The following is a 25,240-nucleotide window of genomic DNA, read 5'->3' on the forward strand; positions in this document are numbered from 1 at the left end:
AGAAATGCATTTTAAATACAAAGACACAGATTTGTTGCAAGTAAATGGATGGAAAAAGATAAACCATGCAAAGAGTAAATAGAAAGGTTGAGCTAGTTGATTTGATAGCAAACAAACTGCCTACTGCCAGTTATGGATATTGTTTATCAGTTTGCAATCCATCCTCCGTGGCCTGCTTTGTGGTACTGAAGGTGGACCCTGGACCTAGTTCACCTTTGCCGCCTCTGGTAAGTTTTGTCAGTAGAGGGCGCTGCAGGGTCACTGCAGGAGGAAAGGGCTGTTCTCTTCCTGGTTGGTGTGCTTTTCTTCTTCCTTTCTCTCCTGGGGCATGTGGTGGCCAACAGGGTGTGTGCAGGACCCAGTCGGTACTCAGTCTTAACGGTCAGTGGCACCCTTGTGGGGAGCTTGTAAGCAAGCTTACATTAGCAGCCCAGCTACCGTTCTGGTGACTCTTGCAGGTGCCTCTTAGAGGCATCCTCCCAGTGGAGTTTCCAGCAGGTGTCTTCCCAGAGAGTTCATTTGTTACCACAGAAGGCAGCTTTCCAGTGAGCCTCAGTAATACCTCAGTAGGTAATTTTCTAGTGAAGTTCATCAGGGCCGTAGTGTGCTCTTTAGGGCATGCCAGCTCTGTTCTGTGGCACTCCAGTGAACTTCCCTGTCATCCAGTGTGCCAAAGTCACTCACTTTCCAACAAAGTCTAAATCTTACGCTTTTCAAAATATGTTTCTTCCTTGGGTACCAACCCTCAGCCCCAGAAGCAGTGGCTGTTCTAAATACACACACACACACACACACACACACACACACACACACACACACACATATGTGTTATTCTTATGCTCTTTAGAGGCCTCTTTGCCACTTAGTGGTTAATCCTGTTACTAATTAATAATTCTTTCTATAAGCTTTCCCTGTTCAAATTCTGTGAGATTTCTGGACTGATATAGACTTCAAGACAAAAAGCTTCATCAGGGAAAAAGAAAGACCCTTCGTAATGATAAAGGGACACTCATAAAGAAGACATTTAAAATTGACATAATTAAAAGGAGAAATAGGTAATTCTGGTCATAGCTGGAGACTTTAACATCCTTTCCTCAGCAACTAGTAAAAAAAAAGAAAGCAAAAACATAAATGTTCTGAACAACACTATCAACCATCTTGACCTAATTGATATTTATAGAACACAAAACTCTACAACTAAAAAATACTTGTTCTTTTCAAGTGCATGTGTTCATCAAGACAGACCATGTTTCAGATAACAAATTAAAAAAAATAATTGAAAAGGCTTGATAACATATAAGAGCATGTTCTCTGACCTCAGTAGAACTAAATTGACATCCATAACAAAATGATATTTAGAAATATCTCAAAAACCTGATAATTAATCAACAGACTTCTAAATAATACACGAGTCAAAGAAGAAATGAAGGAAATTAGAAAATATTTTGATCTGAGTGTTAATAAAAATACAACATATTAAAGATTTAGGGATGGAACTAAATCAGTATTTAGAGGGAATTGTTGACTTAAAAACTTGTATTAAAAATGAAGACAGGCACCTGCGTGGCTCAGTCAGTTTAGTGTCTGACTCTTGATTTTGGCTCAGTTCGTGATCTCCCAGTTCGTGAGATCGAGCCCTGCATCAGGCTCCATGATTACAGCATGGGGCCTGCTTGGGATTCTGTCTCTTTCTCTCTTTGCCTCTTCTCCCACTTGCATTCACATTCTCACACACACACACACTCTAAATAAATAAATAAATAAACCACTTAAAAAATGAAGAATGCTTAAAAATGATCTGTGATCTCTGGTTTCAGCTTAAGATGCCAAAGAAAGAATAGCAAAGTAAATGTAAGGTAACTAGAAAAAAAAGTAAAAATAAGTGTAGAAATGAAGGAAATAGAAAACTGGTAAGCAATAAAGAAAATTAACAAAGTCAATTCTTTATAATGTCTGAGAAATTTAATAAAACTTTAGCTAGACTGATCAAGGAAAAGAGAGAGAACACAAATTGCTAATACTGGGCAAAAACGTGGGATAATTACTACAGATCCTATAGACATGGAAAGAGTATTAAAAAAATATTATGGATAACTTTGTGCCACAAATTCAACAACTCAAGAGTTAGACAAATTCCTTCAAAATATAACTTAGCAAAACTTACTCAAGAAAACAAAATAGAACACCTGAATAATGCTATACCTAATAATAAATTGAATTTACTATTAAATTCTGGTAACAAACAAACAAGCAAAATGCAACTGTAGGCCTAAAAAAGCTTTACTGGAAAATCCTATCAGATATCAAAGGGAAGAAATAACATCCTATCAGACATTAAAAGAGAAATTTAAACCATCTACATGAATTACTTCAGAAAAGAGAAGGAAAAACTTCCCAACTTGTCTTATGAAGCCAGCATCACCAAAACTTGACAAAACGTGATAAAACATTAAAAAATTAGACAAGTTCTCTCATGAACACAGGTGCAAAACTATTTAACTAAAGATTAACAAACTGAATCAACAGTATAAAAATGGATAAAACAACATGACCAAATAGGTTTTGTTCCCGCCACCATGCAAAGGTGTCTTAACATTTAAAAATCAGTTAATGGTATTTGCCATATTACCACAAAATTTATGAGGAAAGAACACATGATCAGTTTAATAGATGCAAAAAAAGAAATGTATACATTTCAAAACCCATTCATGATTTAAAAAACTCTCAGAAAACTAGGAATGATGGGAATTTCCATAACATGATGAAGGACTCCCACAGAAATCCTACGGTAAACATCATAACTAAAAGAGAAATATTGGCAAGAAACAAGCAAAAAAAAATTAGAATATAGCAGAACTGTTTCTACTTGCAGATAATGTAATCACTTACCTAGAAAATCCAAAAAAAAAACCTAGACTATATAATACATTCTGTCTAATGTATTTAGTGAGATAGTAGGCATAATGTCAATATGCAAAAATCACTTATAGTTGTATATTCTAGCAGCAAGTGTGTAAAAGGTATCATTTATAATAGTGTTTATACAACATAAAATATTTTTAAATAAATTTAACAAAATATGTGGAAAATGTGTACACTGAAAAGTACAAAACAATACCGAGGGAAATTAAAGCAGATCTGAATATATGCAGGGCTATGCCATGCTCGGTTTCTGAAGAAATCAACTCATCTTAAATTGATCTATAGCTTCAACAAGGCCCTTCCAAAATCCCAGGAGGCTTTTTTTTTTTTTTTTTTTGGTAGAAATTTGCAAACTGATTCTAAAATGTATATGGCAATGCAAGGATATCCAAAACAATCTGGAAAAAACAAAATTGGAGGGCTAACATTACTTGATTTCGAGACTTACTATAAACCTACAGTATTCAAGATACGTAGTCTTGACATAAAGATCAATAAATAGATTGATGGAACAGAACAGAGAGATGGAAATACTTCCATTTATACAGTCATTTTATTTTTCAACAAAGGCATCAAATCTTTCCAATAGGAAAAGGATTTTTTTCTATTTTTTATTGTGAAAAAAATAACATTTATTATATTAGTCTTTTTATTTTTTTTTTTAAAGTTTTTTTTTTCAACGTTTATTTATTTTTGGGACAGAGAGAGACAGAGCATGAACGGGAGAGGGGCAGAGAGAGAGGGAGACTCAGAATCGGAAACAGGCTCCAGGCTCTGAGCCATCAGCCCAGAGCCTGACGCGGGGCTCGAACTCACGGACCGCGAGATCGTGACCTGGCTGAAGTCGGATGCTTAACCGACTGCGCCACCCAGGCGCCCCTGTATTAGTCTTTTTAAAGTGCCATTTCAGTGGCAATGAGCACACAGGTACTGTTGTGTATCCATCACCACCATCTATCTACAGAACTCTTTCTGTCTTGCAAAACTGAAACTCAATACCCTTTAAGCAATGAACTCCTGCTTTCCTCTTTTCCACAGCCCCTGACAACTACCTTCTGTCTCCATGAATTTGATTACTCTAAGTACCTCATGTACATGGAATCAAAGAGACAGAGAGAGAGAGAGAGAGAGACAGAGAGACAGAGAGAGAGAGAGTGTGTGTGTGTGTGTGTGTGTGTGTGTGTGTGTGTGTATTACATGTGGCTTATCCGTCCATGCATTGATGGATACCTGAATTGTTTCCACATTTTAACTACTGGGAACAATGTTGCTATGAGCATGGGTGTACAAATACACCTTTGAGAACCTGGTTTCATTTTTTTTGAGTATATACCCAGGAGTGCAATTGCTGGACTATATGTAATTCTATCTTTTAATCGTTTGAGGCACAGTCATACCATTATGCACAATGGTCACACTCTTTTGCATTCCCACCAATAGTGGACAAGGGTTCCACCAACGCTTGTTATTTTCCATTTCTTCATTAGTATCTAGAAAGGATTTTTTTTTAGTTGTCCCCATGGCTAAGATTTAACAGTAACGTAGCAAAGAATACACAGCTGGATTATAAGGGAAAAGACACAGGTGGGGTCTGGAGGAATCCCCATGCCCTTTCCCTCATGCTCTCTCCCTCCTGTAAAGGTACACACACAGCACACACACTCTACCTCCTGCAACGAAAATGCAGCAAATGTGTGTAATGTTTTTGCCCAGGGAAGCCCATAAGAGAGTTAATACCGAAGCCCAAGACGTTTACTAGGGGCTGGGCACATAGGCACCAGAAAGGAAACATTGTAAACAAATGTACTGGAATGACTCGGTTCCTGTAGAAAAATAAGAAACCCATAGCGAGCCTCCATCCCAACCAATCAGAATATGCAAAATTGATTCAAATGAATCCTTTTACTCCCTCTGGGTGGTCCTGCACATGTCCCCTGGGGGGGGTGGGGGGGGTGGGGAGGGCTGAGGATCAGAGCGGTGAAGTCACACTGAAATGCTCCACAAGTAAACGGCTAAGTCAATGGCTAAGTCAGACGTGGAGGCCAGATGTGGCCATCTTCTTACACCTGTGCTGTTTATTGATCTTTGAGATCCATCTTGAGATTCATCTAATCATCTTTTTCATCACTGAACCTGCAGGGCCCAGCAGCATCTGGTACCCAGTAGACACCCTGTAAATATTTGTCCAAGAGATGCCTGCACGGTCTCTAGAACACCCTGCTGCTTATCTGAACACATCCCTTACCACAATATGCAGCACATGCCTAGCGACCAATGTGCTTCCCCGGCCGCCTCCTCTGCACCAAGCTGGGTTTGCAAGCCTCATGCTTACAAACTATAGCCAAATTATGAGAGAGAGAGGGGAAAAAAAAGATCATTAAAACCCTGCACACTGAACCAAGAGCAATTTTTACCTGGAGAGCTAGTGACAAATGCATTTAAAATAAAATAAAAATATTTTAGTTCAAAATCAACATCATTGTTCCTCTGATTCCATTTAGAGACAGTTTAAAATATTCAGTTTGCTTATCTTTAAAATTAAGAGGGACCATCAGTTTCCACCAAAGATGCATTGCAATTAGTGAAGAGAGAGGCCCTGAAGGAGGATGGGACTGGAAGAAGAAATAGAGAAAAAACATGGAAGGGAGGGCAGGGAGAGACGAAGGCCAATGGCGATAGAATAAGGGTTAGGGAATATTCTATGCATTAAATGATATGCACAGAGCGTGGCTTGGTTCTCAGCTATGTAGATGGCCAGAACTGGGTCCTGGTGAGTTCTGCGTCCCTTGTGGTTTGGGATCCCCGATGCTCCTGGGGATGATGCCAGGTTCCCGTGAATATGGTATTCTGCCTCTGAAAATGTAGGCTCGGGGTAGAGAAAGGCCTTTGCCTATTTGTATAGCGGAGCGATTGACATCTCTCAAAATAACACTGCCAAGGACTAAAGGAAACCCCAAAGGAAAAGAACAAAGGAAACGGGCACCAGAGCAACTGCAATATTCATAAAACACAGATTCTCTGACTCGGTAAGAACTAAGCATGGGCCCCGCAGGATGACACATACCCAGGGGCTCCTGCTTGGCATCTTGCCTTCTCGGTGCCAGGCCTGCCTCTTCACAGCAAACACCACCTTATTTCTTGCCACCCAGGCTGCCTGCAAGAGTCCTTGTCACATTCCCAAGTTGAGGCCACCGAAACGCTTTATTTAGTTTCCTTGGATAAGTTTGCCCAAGTTTCCTTTTCTCTTTCTGTCATGAGGAAAATGACACTTCCTCCGTCCTCAGCCACCTGGATTGATGGACAGAAGGACAGTGTAGGCACTTGTTCAGCCAGAAGCATTTTATGATTTGACTGGGGCTCCTTCTCCATTTGTAGAATTTGTCATTCAAACCTGGATCTTCTGAGAGCTAGACAGAGTCCTATTAACAGTTATATGTGGGTGTCAGGCACACATGGATGATTCTGGGCTGGATGTGTGGTCACCCTAGGTACCGACTCAGAGAAAAATACTCCAACCCGAAACTATTGTATTACAGCGTGTAATAAAATTACACACAAACACTAACAGGGAGGAGGATGAGAAAGAACAAAAGAGGAAACACTGTAGGTAGTGATCTTTATAGGTACTAAAGTGATTGTTCACAGCTTCTGTCTTTTTTTGTTTCTACAGATGTGTACCCTTTGAAATGTTAATTGCTTTATTTCCTTAATTCTAGGAGGAACCCTTGCTGAAATCTGAATGTGTATTACAAGGATGCCAGAAAGAACTCTCCAGCTGCTAGGAAGACGAATAATTTGTGACAAAGTTATTATTGCCTGTCTGTGTATGAGCTTGGTGGTGTGTAGAAGGCGGATGTGTTCAAATGGACATCTTGGATGAGATATTTACATTGGTGGCAATACTTTTTGAATTTAGATACATACTAACTGCTCAAAATATCCTCAGAAAGGTTGTACCATGGTGTCACAGGATAGCAAAAAGTTACAACAGGCCGACAACGATCTGCACATCCCGGGCACTGCAATTAAAGGCAGTGCAAATCACCAAATATCTTCTAGCGATTCATAGAATTTTCACATCTACCAGAGGTAGATGGTGTCCAGTCATGCTTCGAGAAGATCTGCCACGTGGGTGTCTGTGGTCTATCTGTCAGAAGCTAAGTCTGAGTTTTTAAAAGAAATCTCGTGAGATAATTAGTTCAGTTAAGCAAAAAAACTATGACTCTAACCACAAAGCTAACGCAGATCCAACAGCAGTCTCCTTCCATTTGCCTTGAAATCATGGTGTCACTCGCAAACGTGTTAAAAAGGATGCAATGTGTAACTGCCGACGGCCGAAAGATTCCAAAGAATCCCAAAGGTTACGAAGATTTAGACTCGAATTTTGATCACGACATTTAAAATAAGTGGTGTGTATGTGAGTAAATTAATGCTGTTGATTAAGGTCTTTAAAGTTAGTTTGCACATAAATAGAAGTGCACCGCCTCTACACCAGAAACTGCCCTCAAACACTATAATTGAATCAATGGTCCATTTCATAACCGAATCTGTCTTGAAGTTAAGGAAATGCATTTGCCAATTCCACAACTCCTGTCATCCTGGCCTGTGGAGGCTCTGTCATCAAGTTGTTAACCCAGGTCGCCTACTCTGGTGGGAATCATTCAAGACACAAGAGTCGTAATTAGGACCATCTAATTTCCAGAACCAAGAGAAATCGGACCAAGAGCCAGGTTTAGCTCTGAGGTAAAAGATCTGTATTCCTGGTATCGGTATACGTTTTAAGGAGAGATGCCAGTGGTTAAAGATGTCTAAACTAAGAAAAATATAATATCTGACAGCACCACCACTGCAGAACAAAATACAATAACTTAATTTTCACAGCATTCATGTCACATCAATACAGCAGTTTAAAACATTAGCCCAATGTGAATTATTGAGTGGCTACTGGAATATGTAACATTCGAGGTAAATGTCAGGTGAGAAAAGACTGGTCTTTAATCCTGAGTAAACTTAGCCTCAAAGTAAAACAAAGCATTCATCGACCATGCTCCTTAGATTATTATTATTACTGTTTTAATTTTGCGTCTCACATGGAAAAGTTAGAATCTGCCAGCCCACTCAAACACCTGAGGGGAATGGCCAAAACACGTCATCTAAAGGCATAATCATTCTTGTGATAGCAACGCTTCCTATTTTTCTATTGTTTTACAGAATATCTACGAACCATTTGTGTCGAGATTATGGACAAGTTATTCTCTCCAACTTGCCATAAAGGCAAAAACTGATTTCAAATGAAATTAATGTACCATTTCCTTGTTACGTAAATAACTGGACTGAAACACGTGTTGCTCTGTCCTATGTTAGCGTTAGCGATCGAACTAAATTAAACAGTATTGTAGATTTATAAATAATTTCCTACAGGTGTGCCGATGGACACACCAGAAATGTTCCTTGCAACTGATTTCGGATGGCATTTGGGGATTTTGAGACACGTGTGGTATGTTTTTCAAATGTACTTGAAATTCTGATTTTGCTTTTTACGGTGTTAAAAAAACGAAACGATTTGAGTGTATCAATGGTTTCAACAATGTGCTGACAATCCAGAAGTGATTACATCGTAGTTGAAGGGAAAAATGAAATGGAATTGGCCTAGAACCAAAAGTAAAAGCAGCGAGGCATTCCTGAGGCATGGTGATGGGAATGTGGGAAGGGATGGAGAAATATGGAAACGGGTGGGTGGAAGGCATGTACTGACTTTATTTTCTGAACCAAAAATCAAAGCACAAGGTCTGAGACTCCAAATATATCAATGAGAAAAAGGATAAAAAATTGTGGCTGCCCCAGAAAATCCCAAAATCATTGCCCCAGGACTACATAAAGAGGTAGTGAAATGTTGACAATGGTGGTAATAGAGGGGAGAAAACTACAAAAAGAAACCAATTATTATAAAGTGAATTATATTTTTCAAACCTATCTCTGTTTTCTTCAAATTATTACTAGTTATACAGGCAAAATGTGTGGGCATGAAAAAAATGTGTTATGTTAACTGTTCCTTCTGAGTACATTTATTATGCTCAATCTGCATTTACACATCAAGAAATATTTTGCACTAAAAGCAAGGAACAACTTAGTCTCCAGAATAAACTCTTTTCTTTATAGAAATAAAAGACAAGCTTCTTATCACCCACCTCTAGGTACTATCCCTCCTAATAAACAAAACTCCAAATCAACCTCCCTCAAAAAAAGAAAGAAAGAAAAAAAAAAAGCCAGAACAATATCCCAGCCAATCATTCAAAAACTACAAAACATGCTCTAAAGAAGAGAACAGAATGGGTAACATGTCTGGAAATATATTCCATTCTTCCATGGGAATGCCGCTTATGAAATCTTTTCAGGAAGTCTTGAAATATCTCATTTTAATGTCTCCCCTTTCATTCTTTTCCAACCTGGGACAAACCACCTCATCGTCAACATTTCATCAATATCAAACAAAAGCAGGCGTTGTAGCAAAGTTTCATTATTGAACATTAGGCACACTTCCAACGTGAATAAATGATCACATTTTGAAGAAAACAAAAAAGCGCTTATAGAATTTTCAGATATATTTGTCAGTTAGTAACAGGATTCCCTGGAGCGTCCAAAAATCTCTAGAGGATTTAAACTTTATATATGCATCACGAACGCTTGGTTGAGACACAACTGATCAGCAATGCAAACCCTGGCCTAAAGGTGTATAGAATACCTATATACCCACTGTACCTATATATTGTACCTAGCTACAAGCATGGGTAGAGTTCTGAAGGCTATGGCAGGAGGTCAGAGAATCATGAATACAAAATAGCCCAAGAAAAAGAAAAAAAAGTACTACTCAACTCAAGCCTTTACCACAATTTCGCTCATCGCCAAAGGTGATAAACGGAAGATAAAGAACCATATAACTCACCAACATGACCAGCTATCTGGGGAGAAGGACCTGTGGAAAATCCAAGCGCTCTCAACGACAGATCTGTAAAGACAAAGCGGAGAAGAGTGTCGTCACTCTTGTGGAAGTAGAGATATTTGTGAGCAAGGGACATAGTTGACCATATTCTGATAGAAATGTATTACAAGGCAGGCTTGGGTGTGGGGTGGGAAGGAAAGGGAGGGTGCATAGTTGAATCACCTTGCTTCTACTTCTTCAGCTACAACTCCATACGTCTCTTGTACAGCTCTTCCTTCTGACCTGCACATTGAGCCCTCAACCAGAACCAGCAAAGTTTTAATGAAAACCCTCTAATGTACCATTAAATGCATCTTGCTGGTCTTTCTAAAGTGTAGATCTCATCAAGTTACTTTGCTGCTTAAAATAGCTTCCCACTTTGGGGGTCAAGGCAAAACTGCTTACCAGGTTAACAGGGCTCGTCAGGAGCAAATTCCAGGCTCTGTGCCTTCTGAACTTGCTCTCTTCTTCCTGGCCTTACTAATTCATTTGCATCTCTAGAAAATTACTCACTCACCCTCATCCACAGGCCTTTGAGTATGGGGACCCCTCTGTCTTCCCAGTTCCCAATAAGACATGCCTTCCCAGTTCCCATAAGACCTCTCAACAACCTGACTCCATTCATGCTCAGGAATCATTCAGCAACCATCTTCTCTGAAAAGCCCCTAATGACCACTATGCCTGATTCAGGTGCATGCCCACCGCGTTCTTACAGCATCTTACTTCTAATTCTACCTTACCATTAATAGCTCGGGTTGTGAAATTTTACCAAAGAATCTGGTCTTTACAGTTTTGTATTGTTATGTACCTTATTTATTGCTATACTGTCAATACCTTGTAGACTTCCTTGCATATAGTAAGCGCTCAGTAAATGTCTGATGAATAACAATATCGACTGAATGAATAAGACTATTATAGAAGAATTTACTATTTATTAAGCATTTATATACTAGGCACTGAGTTAAATTTATTGTAAATATTTGCTTTCCATTCATCTTGCCTGGATTCTGTCTTCATAGGGTGCAAATGGCTTGTCTTCATTTTTGAAATCTATTCGGTTCTCAAGACCATTTATTATTCAGCCTTCTGGCTTGGGTTTCTGGTGTCTAATTGCCAAAAATTAGTGTTTGCCTGATGAGACCTGTCTTGGTGGACTTTCTTGAACTTGTCTCTTTACTCACGTGACTACAGAGGTCTGCCAAAACTCTTATTAGTTTTGAATGAGGCTTTCAGCTCCTTTTTGTTATGATAAGAGCTTTGAAGTTATGAAAGGCCAATAAGCTATTTGGTTTAGTTAAGCCATTTGGTTTAGTTTAGGAGGCTGGCAAACTACAGCCCATGGGCTAAATCCAGCCCTGTTTTGATAAAATTTTACTGGCACACAGCCTGTTTTGATAAAGTTTTATTGGCACACAGCCATATCCATTTTGTTTACATACGGTCTATGGCTGCTTTGGTGCTACAACAGCAGAGTTGAGTGGTTGGAACAGAGACTATATGACCTGCAAAGCCTAAAATATTTACTATCTGGACATTTATATTAAAATTTTGTCAACGCCTCATTTAGATCATCTTCTTATCTAAAGATGGCACTTCCCTTTATGACATTCTTGACAGATGGTTATTCAGTCCTTTCACTGAAGAATTTTTAACTCTTGAAAAAGCTCATTTAATTATTTGCTGGAAGATCAAATACAGAAAGATCTCTCTTGTGTTAAATTGAATCTATATGCTACAAAGGCATTGAACATGACAAGAAGGAAAATCCACAATGTTAACTTTCTTTGGTCACAGTATATTTGAATTATAGACCTTTTCTCCTACTTATTACTTTTCTCGACTTTTTACATTTTTCTTTAATAAGTGCACACTGCTTCTGTAAATGTAAAATATTAAAAATAAACACTTTTACCTATATCTCCTAGATCTGTCTACTCATATGAGTTCATTATGGAGGTGACATAAACTTTCCCATGAATTTCTCTGTAAAGGGAGATTGTAAATTCAATACAAGGGTGAAAGGAAAATGTGGTAGCCCAAACAGGAGTGTCAGGGGAAGCACATAGCTTATGAATTGTGTTGGTGGCTTTAGTGGATTTGGAATAAGAAAATAATGAGGTTAAATAGGACATTGAAAATTACCTTACGAAAAAAGAATCAAGTGACAGTCTTCTCATTGGACTTTTTGCCTTAATCTGCTTTTCTCAAAGTTCTTAAGACCACCAAACCTCAGGGCTAGAAGGGACTTTAAAGGTCTTTGGCCTTCCTGGTAGAGTACTTCAGATTCAACATTCCCATCTCTGCAGAACCATACTGCACATGTCCAATTGTAGAGCACTTATGTTCTTCAGAGACAGCATATCTCACTCTTGAAGTACGCAAAATTCTATGATCTCCTACGTTAAGTTTGATCCTCCAGCACTTTCCATTTATTGGTCCTAATTCTTTCCCATGTGACCCTACAAACTATTCTACTCCCTTTTTTCCACAGCAACTCTCGTTCAAATCCCTGAGTTTCCTCCTCTGCCAGTTAAACATCCCCAGCTCCCCCAGTATTTCTCACGTGACACTATTTCTGGTTCCCTCACCAGCCTTTGGGCCTTCTCTGAATATACTCCAGTTGGTTCCTGTTTCAAGTGTGGTTTTGCCCCAAGTCAGGGTGGCACCATGACCTTCCCACTTTGATCTGAATCACTTTACCATATTATCTGTAGGAAAGACCATGAATTTATATGATCATTTTTTTATATTAGATATTTAGGATTTTTCTATATTTGTCCTATTATAAACGGTGCCACCTTAAGATTGCTTTTCCCCCATGTCTTCCTCATACTTAGTACTGTCTCAAAGATTTGCTTCCCAGAAATTATTCCTTGTCAATAAATACTTTCTGATTGAAGATATGTAAGGTAATATAAGGAAATTTTATTTTATTTTTTTAATATATGAAATTTATTGTCAAATTGGTTTCCATACAACACCCAGTGCTCATCCCGAAAGATGCCCTCTTCAATACCTATCACCTACCCTCCCCTCCCTACCACCCCCCATCAACCCCTAGTTTGTTCTCAGTTTTCAAGAGTCTCTTATGCTTTGGCTCTCTCCCACTCTAACTTCTTTTTTTTCCTTCCTCTCCCCCATGGGTTTCTGTTAAGTTTCTCAGGATCCACATAGGAGTGAAAACATGTAGTATCTGTCTTTCTCTGTATGGCTTATTTCACTTAGCATAACACTCTCCAGTTCCATCCACGTTGCTACAAAGGGCCATATTTCATTCTTTCTCATTGCCATGTAGTACTCCATTGTGTATATAAACCACAATTTATTTACCCATTCATCGGTTGATGGACATTTCGGCTCTTTCCAGACTTTGGATATTGTTGATAATGTTGTTATAAACATGGGGGTGCATGTGCACCTTTGAAACAGCATACCTGTATCCCTTGGGTAAATTCCTAGCAATGCTACTGCTGGGTCATACAGTAGGTCTATTTTTAATTTTTTGAGGAACCTCCACACTGTTTTCTAGAGTGGCTGCACCAATTTGCATTCCCACCAACAGTGCAAGAGGGTTCCCATTTCTCCACATATAAGGAAATTTTAAAGATCACCAAACCCAATCTCCCATTTTTAAACAAATGCATTTGACTGAGAACAAACAGCAACTTACCAGAGGAACTCATGCACCAAAGTTCAAATTAAAAGATGTTTTCATCACTTCCCTCTTCTATTCCCAGCCCCTCCTAAAACAACCATCTATGTCCACTTAACAAGGCACATGAATTCCGGGTGAGTAAAAAGTATACCTTACAATGAGACACAGCGATTTAAAAAAAAAAAATCAAGAAATTATACAAAACAACAAAATCCACCCTAGAGGATATACTTGGAAAACATTTCATTTTCAATAATCTGGATTTCTATAGGAAATAATCAGAAGGGTATGATTTTTAGAATATGAAGGTTTCTATACAGAGAATGATGTTTAATTATTTAGAGCTCATGGAATTGCTCATCTTTTTCAAGCTTTCCTGTATAAGAAAGGCTCTTTCATTATAAACGTGTATATATACACATAGCTTCTTGGATTCTGTACAGGATTTGCCTCAGAAGCTTTAAAAAGACCTCCAAGCACTAGTGCCATTTCTCAAATCCTAGATACTGACAATGCTTATCCAGTGCTCGCTTGGAGGCAGATAATTTTTACGTGCCAATCAGGCAGAGAATATCCTCCAGCGCTGTCTCTGATATGTTAACTTTGGAAATACTTTTCCTCATCTGTTTTCTTCATTTCTCACTCTCCTTCTTGTACCAGTAAGGGGGTATAATGAACAACACTTTCCCTTGAGTTTTATGCATCCTTTAACAGTAGATCTCCCATTCCACTGACTGCCAGGCACCATTGGGGGGCATTAAGGACACAGACGTAAACAGAGAGATGTGGTCCCTGCCCTCATGGTTTTCACCATGCAAAGTCTCCTTTGTAAGTGCTGCCAAAACACTTACTATGATCTTTAAATCTCTGATTCTGGATTTACCATCCTCAATGCCAGAAAGACAGCTGAGAAAATAGATAATGAGGGGAAAGCAGAACTATTTCAGAATCTCGTCAGTTTACTCTCAGTTTACTCGTCAGTTTACCCGTCAGTTATCTCTATTTAAGCCCCCCACCTCCTTCCAGAATAGACCTCTGACAGCGATTCTGAAGAAAGACATTACCTTCCTGGCCACAGTTGCTTGGACCAGTGCTACCATCTTGTTACTCAGAATTCTTTCCCAAGAAGTTTGGAAGTTGGATCAAGAGAATTACTTTCTGTTTTTGTTTCTGTTTTGTTTTGTTTTGCTTTGTTTTGTTCTGTTTTTTGGTGGCTAAATTGTAAGGTGTACATTTGGGACCTGGAAATGGACACTTGGGACTTTTTTCTTGTGGACCAGAGACCAAAAAAGCCAATCTCCAGAGGGAGAAGAATTAAATACCATACAGAGAGGGACAAAGATGAGAGATGGAGAGAGTCAGCTTCACCTGCATTCCTGACCTTGTGTTTTAGGAGATGATGTTTTTCTCTTGTAATAAATCCCACTTTTTTGCTTAAGCTACCTCAGGGTGATTTCTATAACTTAAAATAAGTGGCTGAACTAATATGTTGGGAGTGGGAAGGTGGAGGAGGTGCCACCTCAACAAATCCAAGTATAATGGTCCTATAGTAACTACACTTACTGTAGGAAACATTGCTAGGCAGTAGTTGTAAGAGAAAGAGTTATATGCCCAAATTTGATGTAAGTTAAAAGGAAACATGAAAATGAGAGATAATAAAAATTCAGGGCCACCAGAATTTCAGAGTTAGCACAGTCTTCTTAATCAGAGAGAAAGAGAAAGAGCCTTGGAGATGTAAATTAAAGAATAAAAATAGAGATGAATTTTAGGTATAATCGTTCAAGATATAGCATTAAATACTGCTCTTGCATTTGAAGTAATGAGACTGGTTGTTTTAACATGAAGACCCAAATTTAAACATAAAAATCATCCCTGACTCATTAAAATGGTCACCTAAAAATGAAGAATGGTTATTCTCATAAAGCTATGTAAATCAATTCTGGAATGCTAGTTGTTCAGATCACATGGTATACAGCTAAAGAGTACATTAGACAGATTCTGGCTGGCTTCACAATTTCCAGCTCTGTGACATCAGGAAAGTCACTGAACCTTATATAGGCTTTACGTTTCCATTGACAAAATAAGGTAATATATATGCAACTTCAAGTATTTCAAAGAAAACAAATGAGATAGTGTAGATACTATACGGCCTGGCATAAAACCTGTCACTTAATATATATTGTTTCTCTTTCTTTTTGGCTTTTGATGATGCATTTATGTTTTTGGTCAAACCAGAAGGCATTTGGAAGAAAGGTTAGCAAATATGGACAAGGTGAGAAATAGTGTGTAAAATAAGGAGAGATTTTCCAACAAATATTTATTTAGCACCAAATGTTTGCTGGATCCAGTGCCAAACTATCAGATAATGAGACATATTAACTTGTCTCATATTAACTTTACAGACATAAACTTTGATTTTCTTAGTAACAATTGATATTCCAAATGAGAACACAGCTTTCAACAGAGCACAACTATTTCACAGAAACTGGGACCAATGGATTCTTATTCCAATGTCACGTGTCCTTAAATGGGTAGACATACAAATAAACAAACAAGCCCTCCCCTAGCACGCAATGTTATGATTGACTACTTTTCTAAAGGTCTAGAAGGATTATAAGCTTTGGGTTTTTGTTTTGTCCTGTTTTTAAAAATAATTTATTGTCAAGTTAGCTAACATACAGTGTATACAGTGTGCTCTTGGCTTTGGGAGTAGATTCCTGTGATTTGTCACTTACATACAACACCCAGTGCTCATCCCAACAAGTGCCTTCCTTAATGCCCATCACCCATTTTCCCCTCCCCCCTGCACATAAACCCTCAGTTTATTCTCTGTATTTAAGAGTCCTTTATGGTTTGCCTCCCTCTCTGTTTGTAACTATTTTTTGCCCTTCCCTTCTCACATGGTCTTCTGTTAAGTTTCTCAAATTCCACATATTTTATCTGTCCTTCTCTGACTTATTTCACTTAGCATAATACCCTCCAGTTCCATCCATGTTGTTACAAATGGCAAGATTTCATTCTTTTTCATTGCTATGTAATATTCCATTATATATACGTGTGTGTGTGTGTGTGTGTGTGTGTGTGTGTGTGTGTGTGTGTGTGTGTGTTGGGAGGAGACAGTATAATTCAATTACAGGCATTTATTTGCTTATTCCATTCTTACCAAATGGGAAGACCAAGTTACAGGAGAGTACTACATGGGAGGAATCACCAACCTAGTCTTGGAACTTAGGGAGAATTAAAATTAGTATTAAATGTTGCGAGGTAACATTTCAGATGAGAGAATGGATGAGTAGTAGTTGGTCAACTGAAGAAAGGAAATCCCAAAGAGATGGCACAACATATGCATAGTTGGCTATTAGGGGGAATATGGCATATTTGGGGGAGTGACAAGGAGTCCAGCATGGCTGTGGCCTGGGCAAAGAGGGGCTTTGTAAACTATGCTAGGGGTGAGTACTTTTTCCAAAGAATAGCAGAAAAAATTGAGAGAAGCTGGGAGAGCAGTTCAAGGGTTGCTTCATGCAGTTCCAGTGAGAGATGACAGCAGTGTGATCTACAGGGATGGCCGTGAGGGTAGAGAGAAATGGACAGATTAAGAGATAATTAGGAAGTAAGCATTTTAAGTCTATCTTTGTTTTATAGATGGTTGAGGTCATATTTTCTCTGTGGTTTGGATCCTTCATTATAGGACTCGGTATAGCCCAAGTGCTTAACGTAAGAGTCATAATCATTATGTTGGTGCTAAACTATTGTCATCACTTATGAATGTTGGGCAGGGTCTGGCCTTTAGCTATGGTGTGATATTATCCCGATACCCCATGTAGCCTGGGGGATGTTTTATTTATTTTTATTTTTTTAGCTTGTCAACACCCAAGGTCAGGGACCCCATCTGCTTTGCTTCCATGAAGCTATGAAACCACAGCACAACTAATGCAACACAATAGAGCAAAGAGTGACCCCAATTTTTCCATTGGTTTGAAAGCCCTGAGGTCAGCTCTTGTCAGGACTCTCAGGGATCAAGCTATAACAGGGTGGGGAACCTCTGCACTTCGGCTCCACCTCTGCCACATGCATGCCGCGGTTAAATGTGCAATTTTAAGAGACACAGAACTGAATTCAGAAAGTGGCTGCTGCAGCTGTGGGAATTTGATCCTGTGACTTGGGAGTCTGTGGGTGGTAGCCATGCATGATCTCTGATCCGAGTCTAGTCTATGTGATCTTGCAGCCCCAGGGATATGGATTCCTGTCCTTGTCCCAGCTCCTCAAGGTATGAATATATACCTACATTATTTGTTTTCCTCATTTTCTATTCCCCCTTCCTCTCAATAGAATGTAAGTTGTATGTGAGGAGGGGTTTTATCTATTTTATTACCATATCCCCAGTACGTGGCACAGGACAGGTGATCAATGAATATGTGTCAACTAACCTAATTATGTGAATGAGCCTGGGGCAAATTAATTTGAGATTAGGCTTCAGGTTTATTCACATTTCAAATGGGACTAATCATATATATTTCATACCACTTTTGGGGCTCTTTTCAAGCTAAAATGAAGAACAGAAGGCCATAAATTTGATGTTCAGCAGACATATTTTGTCTTTTAGCTTGTTTATTATGTGTTTCTGTCTGTCTATCCATCCATCCATCCATCTGTCCGTCCGTCCATCCATGCATCCATCCACAAATCCATCTATCCACCCATCACTTTAATTTACACCTACTATATGCCTTGTAGAGCAACTACCACTATTCCATACCAAGGATTATACTGAATGTAGTGATTAGACACTACATTGACCATCTCTGAGGTATACATCAGTAATTCAGTGTGATTGTCTATATTTCCTTTTTGTAAATGAGAAAGCTGAGGCTCGGCAAGTTTACCCAGAAAGAAAGTGGGAGAGCAGGGATTCACATTCTAGGACTGTCCAGTTGGCTGTTGACTCCTGGCTTTTCTATTTCCTCTCTAGAGTTTTCTTATCTGTGGAATAGGCACTAAAATGCCTACTTCCCAGGATACTATTCACGTGCCTGCCATATACACAGTAAATAATGTAAAGTACCTACATAGCGCCTCACCATTGCTGCTGTTACAGGTATTCCCATAGGGCTCTCTGAATGGTGAGCCTTATGGAAAATCACATTTAGCCCCCACCCTTTTTTTTTTATTACCCTGTCATTCATTATGTGTGGCCATTTCAGCAGAAAACCCACAAATGTCATCATCCACTTCTACTGACTGCTGGTGGACGGTGCCATCCAGACGCCTGTCTCTGAGCTTCAAAGAGCCTTCCCAGCTCTCTGTTTACTCTCCTTTCCTGGGTAAACTCTCATTCTCAAATTTATACAGTACTCTTTTTGGGTAAGCTCCAGATATTTCTTTAGGGCCTCTCATCAGTCACTTCCTACTTAATCCTCTAAAAAACCTTCTTTTGATGAATCCTTTTAGTAAACAAAACACAATTTGATAGGAAGAGCAAAAGTATTGGCCTTTGTATTGTTTTATAGAAACAATATTAAATCCTAAAAAGAGTATAAATATTTCATTTCCCCCATTATATGTGGCACTTTAGGGTAGTGTTTTGAATACCAGGGTCTTGTTGAGTTATTTAGAGGGGCCTTTTGACACAGGGAAAAGACAAACAGGCCCAAATTCAACCCCAGCTCCTATTTTTAGAGTAGCATACTGTGTGGCTGTGTCCGGCCTTCAGTGATGCCTCCTTGGCAGCTGACTTTATTTCTGTTTGCTTCTGATCCTTCACTGCAAGAAGAGTGCTCCCTGAGCATTTTTGTGGCTAATTCCGTACCCTCATCTTGGGGAAGCAGAGGCTGAGAAATAACAGTTTCTTGATTTTGGCAACCAGCCAGGCAAAGGCAAAGGTACTTTACATGTATTGTATAGTATTCATTTCTTATAACTCTGCAACGCCCAAGTCCCCATTTTGTAGATGAAGAACCTGATGCTTGGAGACATAACATAATTTGTCCACATGACACGGGACGGGAGGTGGAAACTCTAAGTCTCTCTGACTCCAAAGTCGCTGCCCTTTCCATGTCCGTCTCCATGCTTACTAAGGCCCGTTTTTACTTCTCTGCCTTGTAGTATTTGTGTGTGTGGCTTTTAGAATCCTTTGAAAGTGAAAATAATGTTTTGCTTTTCTCTATTTTTTTTCTCTTCTCCTCTAGGGCCTAGTGCAATATGAATGCTCAACACATGCTTCTTTTAAAACATATGTGAACATGCTTTGCCTTAATTATGAACTATTAACTCCATATGCCGGACACGGAAATCAGACTTATTCATCTTGTATCTTTTCTGTTGGTTTTTGTGGCCATCCACACTCAGAAGTGTCTTATAGATTTTGCCCTTGAAAAATGGAACTTTTTATTCCTTTAGTTATGAGAGCACAATAAAAATCCCCAAACTAATAATGCTTTGATTTTTTTTCTTACTTGCCTTTTTTGAACTTCTATTACTTATATAAAAATGGCAAACTGCCTTTTTTATTGCTTCAAATTACTTTTGCTAAAATACTTCTGTGCTGCCAAGTTTCAACCTGAAACCAATGTTCATATCCAAGTCACAAATAAGAATGAGGAATATGCTTGAGTCCTTTCCTCCTCCTCTCCTTTTCAGCACCTCAACCCTAGCTTTCCTCAATGGTAAAACTATACTTCTGTTAATATTCAGAGACATTGAAATAAAAGTATTTCTTCCTGATAATTGCATCTGGAAGGAGTTTTGCCCTGCCTCTATTTCTATGGATTCCAGTGAAAGCCAAAGAAAAAAAAAAAAAATAAAACAAGACTGTGCTATATTCATAAGGAAGAAGAGGTCTAGTGACATGCATGGCCCTGGCAAGATCAGGGGCACTGGTCACAGTACAATGCTGTGGTGACTCAATTCTGCCTCCTTGAAACAGAAATAATCCTCAGTAAGCAGAAATATGGATTGGAGACAAAATGGCGATCTCATGGAGGTAATCAAGCTATCAAAATAACGGATGGAGTTTTTTCCACCTCAGAAACAAACAAAATCCTTATCTTGTTAAGGATTATTCCTTTTCTTCTATGCTGGGAGGGTGCATGTATGAAGAGTACCCATTTCTTGGGGTGTCCTACTCCTTCCAATTTGGAAGGCAACAGAAAAACTATGGTGGGCCCAAGGAAGGGAAATGCAACACTTAGTTGCGCCCCTATTCTAGGCTGCATATTGAAAGGATATTAGATGTCCTTATTACCTTCTTCCCCAGAAATTCTTACCAAGATTGCCAGAATGGAATGTGAAGATAAAGCCTTGGGCTAAAACCTGGGGGTGGGGGGAGGAGGGAGTAGGTGGGTATAGTTCATTTAGGCATATACAAGAACCAAGCATGGTTGCAGAAGGTGGAGAGAAAGGGATGTATCTTGGCCATCTCTTCTTTGGAGAATACAACTAACAACTTCATTTCATTGGCTCTTGCTTTCTTCATCTGTAAGAAAGACATAGGTGTTGATGTTTCAGGATAAATAAATTGGGACAAATAGATGTGAAATTGCTTGGATAAAGCTATACTGATCTGGTGTCAAATTGCTGGGGCTTCAATCCTAGCTCTGTCACTTAACGAGTGTGCCTTTGGACAAGTTACTTAACCTCTCTGACTTTGTTTCCCTGTCAAAGATTCTGGAATTGTGCGTATTACATGAGTTAATAAACATAAAGCACTCAGAAGTCTGTTCAACCTATAGGAAACATGCAGCACCGTTAGCTCTATTGTTGTGTAAGTCCAGGCTGGTTAAATAGCATATGCTAAGATAGTAGTTTCAATGACTCAGGGATAATCAAGACTTACATGGGATAATAGAGACTTTTCTATGTATGCTTAGTAGGAACATGAGTTTTGATTTTTTAAATTCTTTTTAAACAATTTTTTTTAACGTTTATTTACTTTTGAGAGACAGACAGAGCGTGTGCAGGGTAGGGGCAGAGAGCAAGAGGGAGACACAGAATCCAAAGCAGGCTCCAGGCTCTGGGCTGTCAGCCCAGAGCCCAATGTGGGGCTCGAACTCACGAACCATGAGATCATGACCTGAGCTGAAGTCGGACACTCAACCGACTGAGCCACCTAGGCGCCCCCTGACTTTTTTTTATTCTTTCAACAATTATTTATATGAGCATCAACTATGCCAGTCTGAGTTAGGTACTGAAGATCTATAGACACATGAGACACAGCCTCTGCCCACAAGGGATTCTGCATCTATAGGGAGAGGCAGATGGACAAACTGGAATAATGGTAGAGATTCCTGGTTATAGCAACACAGCAAAGAAAGCATCTGACTCAACCTTCTCAGGGTCTGGAAAAGTTTTGGAGAGGACATAATGCTTGAGTAGTGGCCTGAAGGTATTTCTGGGGAGACAGTATTCCAAGCCAGGGGAATTGTAGGTACAAAGGGCTAAGAGTGAGGAAAAGCATGGTGTGTGTGTGCTTGGGGTGGGGGAGAACAAAAGGCTGGAGGAGGAGGAGGAAAAGATGGCGGAGGGGAAGGGAAAGAGATTTCCTGTGGTCACCCCAGCTACTAAAGTCTTGACCTCCAACTCCATTCCCAGAGAGTTCTGGTCTCTTCAAGAATCCCAGACCACCCAGGAGGAAGGCAGAATGGGGGTGGGGAAGATAGTGGTGTTCCTCTCACTCTGCTCCCCTTAACTTCCCTAAGACATACCCCTGGATCTTCATTTGTCATCTCTTCCCACCCTACTCTCTGTTATCCACACTGAGCTTCATCCACCCTCAGGGGCATTCACTGAACTTCCTGGCCCAGTGTCTTTGTATACACGTTGTACTCTCTGCTTGTAGCACTCTTCTCCCTCTCTATCTCCTGAGCTAGTTCATTTCTGCTCATCTTTCAGATGTCTCTCAGATATTACTTCCTTTCAGGAGCAGGAATCCTTCCTCTATGCTTTCATGGACCCTTCCCTACCTAACCTAGCATTTGTCTTTGAGCTTTACTACTCTGTCCTCAGCTCTTAGCATGTGTCCTGGAGCATGGTAGATGCTTTGTGAATATGTGTTCAATGAATACATTAGAGGCACAAAGGACTGTCCTTACAGACATCCTCTACCATTTCCCCTTCCTAACTGGCCATATGCAGTTGATCACCAAGCTTTATTCTCTTAATGTCACTCCCTTGTCTCTACACTTTTCTCTTGGCCTGGATTACTGCCTGAACCTCCTCATGTCTCCAAAGGGAGACACTTTGGATCCTAATGACTTAGAGTCATTCTGTGGCTCCTTATTGCCCTGAATTAATATCCAGCATCCTTGGTTAGCAGTCAAAGTCCTTCCCATTGTATTACTTAGGGCTCCAGGTCAGTCCTCTAAGACTGAGGTCTTCAAGACCTTGCCCTACATCTCTCAGTGTCTAACATCCAGCAGAGCAACTGGAACACATGTCTGTGTTCAGCAAATGTTTGTGTAAAGAATGAGCCAGTAATATAAATCTAGTGTAGAAAAATATTGTTTTATGTGTTTGGAAAACATATGATAAAAAGGTCTTCAGCAGGGCACTTGGTTTTAAGGGAAATGTCCCAACAAGAAAACAGAGTTAAATTCAGCACAGCTGACTGCCTAATAATGCCATTCGAGGATACAAATGAAATTAACTTCTCTTGTCACATTTACTAACAGGGCTGGTGAGCAGACGCTCAGGGAGGCTGTCGTCCATGGTTATAGAGAATGCTCCTGCAATGGAAACCACCCACTGCTAAACCCAAGGCATGCTGAACTCCTAAAGTTTATTCCTTCCTTGCTGACCAGCTGGCATTCTGTGACTTTTTCTTTGGGAGTGTAACATTTCTTTCCCTGTTCTCTTTTCTCTGTTCCTTTCTCCTGCACTGTGACCTGTACTCAATTCCTTTGCAAAAGATATGGTCTTGGCAAATGACTTAACTCTTCTGAAAATAATTTCTTCCTTTGAAAATCATCTCCTTCCTTACTCTTCCTATGATGAGTTATTATCCCTTCTAGCAGCAGGGATAATATGGAGAGCTAACATTTGTCCATTGCGTACTCTATGCCAAGCATTTCCCTTAGTACTTTTATAGAGATTCTCATTTAAAGAGGTAACTATATGCCCCTTAATTCTTAGCATGATGCCTAGCATAGAATCAATTCTCAATAAATGTTAGTAACTATTATAATTTTTTCTCATTTAATCCTACCAACCATTTTTACCTTCATATTTTTTCTGTGTTTTAACTGATGAGGAGTCTGAGGCTTTCAGAGGTTAATGATATTTAAGGATGAATGTGGGATCCACCGCCAAGAAGTCTGTCTACTAAGGCCATGTAACATAGCAGCTATAAAATCACTCTATGAGGGGCACCTGGGTGGCTAAGTCAGCTAAGCATCTGACTCTTGATATTAGCTCAGGTCATGATCTCGCGGTCATGAGATTGAGTCCTGCATTGGTCTCTGTGCTGAGTGCGAAGCCTGCTTGGGATTCTCTTTGTCCCCCTCTCTCTGCTCCCCTGCCTCTCTCTTCAATAAATAAACTTAAAAAATAAAATAAAATAAAATCACTCTGTGAGATGTAGGACTCTGCACAGATGTTAGTTGTTATCACCACATTCAGGAGGTGAAGTAGGTAAGAGGTCAGTACCTGTAGAGGAAAGTAAAGTACTTTCATAAGATGGGACAGAATTATCATCAAATGGGAAATTTTTGTCTTAGATTGGAGGAATTGTGTGTATGTGTGTCTAGAAACATTTTTAAAAGATGTTTTCTAAGACCCCCAAAGCCTAAAATCTTTAGAATAGAAGGCAGCCAGGGGCGCCTGGGTGGCGCAGTCGGTTAAGCGTCCGACTTCAGCCAGGTCACGATCTCGCGGTCCGTGAGTTCGAGCCCCGCGTCGGGCTCTGGGCTGATGGCTCGGGGCCTGGAGCCTGTTTCCGATTCTGTGTCTCCCTCTCTCTCTGCCCCTCCCCCGTTCATGCTCTGTCTCTCTCGGTCCCAAAATTAAATAAACGTAGAATAGAAGGCAGCGAAAGGGGCTTCTGAACTAATGGACATCTCCAGTGTTCAGGCTTTCTTTTGGGATCAAGAGGTTTCTCCAGAGAAAGGATGTGGGAGGAGACAAGCAAGGAAGGGTTTCTTCTCTGTAACCTCCACCAGTCCTTCTGGGTCCTGTGAAGCATGTGAAGCAGGAATACTCTCCATTTTACAAACGCACAAACTGACAATCAAGAGACCAAGTGACCTGCCTGAAGCCTTCCTATTTACAGCTTTCGTGTTTCTGGCCAAAAGTTTTCTGACCTCCAATATTATACTCCTGTGGAATAAAGCGCTTAACAATTCCAATTCTCAAAGGGTCACATCGACTATATCCAATATTTTCTGCGGACATCAGAGCACTGAATAGGTTCTCAGGAAATCCAGGTCTGAGTGTTCTCTCTCATAACTTTCTCCATGATCTCAGTCAGGCATCTCTGTGGCTCTCTTTCGTCATCTGTGGGCCAGATGATGGTGATTCTCAGCTTGAGAACAGGATTATACCAATGTTAAAACATGCTTTTAGGCACATATTGGTGGACATTAACACTTGTAACTTACAAATAATAAAGTTCAAATAGACGTCTTTTGGTTCAGTGCTGCTACTGCTTCCCTTCCTTCTCTTTCTCCCCCTCCTTCTTTTTTAAATAAGCCATA

At 39.7% G+C, this 25,240-nt stretch overlaps 1 protein-coding gene across 11 annotated transcripts in view; it reads right to left on the reverse strand.

Moving 5' to 3' along the window:
- The window catches only part of TENM4 (teneurin transmembrane protein 4), a 2,941,751-nt gene that overhangs the window by 1,001,584 nt on the left and 1,914,927 nt on the right, over window positions 1-25,240 (reverse strand). For all 11 annotated transcript variants that reach the window (XM_086678435.1, XM_086678426.1, XM_086678434.1 and 8 more), the window contains one exon: window positions 9,866-9,928. The gene's annotated coding sequence lies outside the window, so the exon portion shown is untranslated. The remainder of the gene's footprint in view (window positions 1-9,865; window positions 9,929-25,240) is intronic.

The sequence above is a fragment of the Puma concolor genome, chromosome D1 (genome assembly GCF_028749965.1).
Source record: "Puma concolor isolate L17-30 chromosome D1, mPumCon1.1.hap2, whole genome shotgun sequence".
Taxonomy (NCBI): Eukaryota; Metazoa; Chordata; class Mammalia; order Carnivora; family Felidae; genus Puma; species Puma concolor.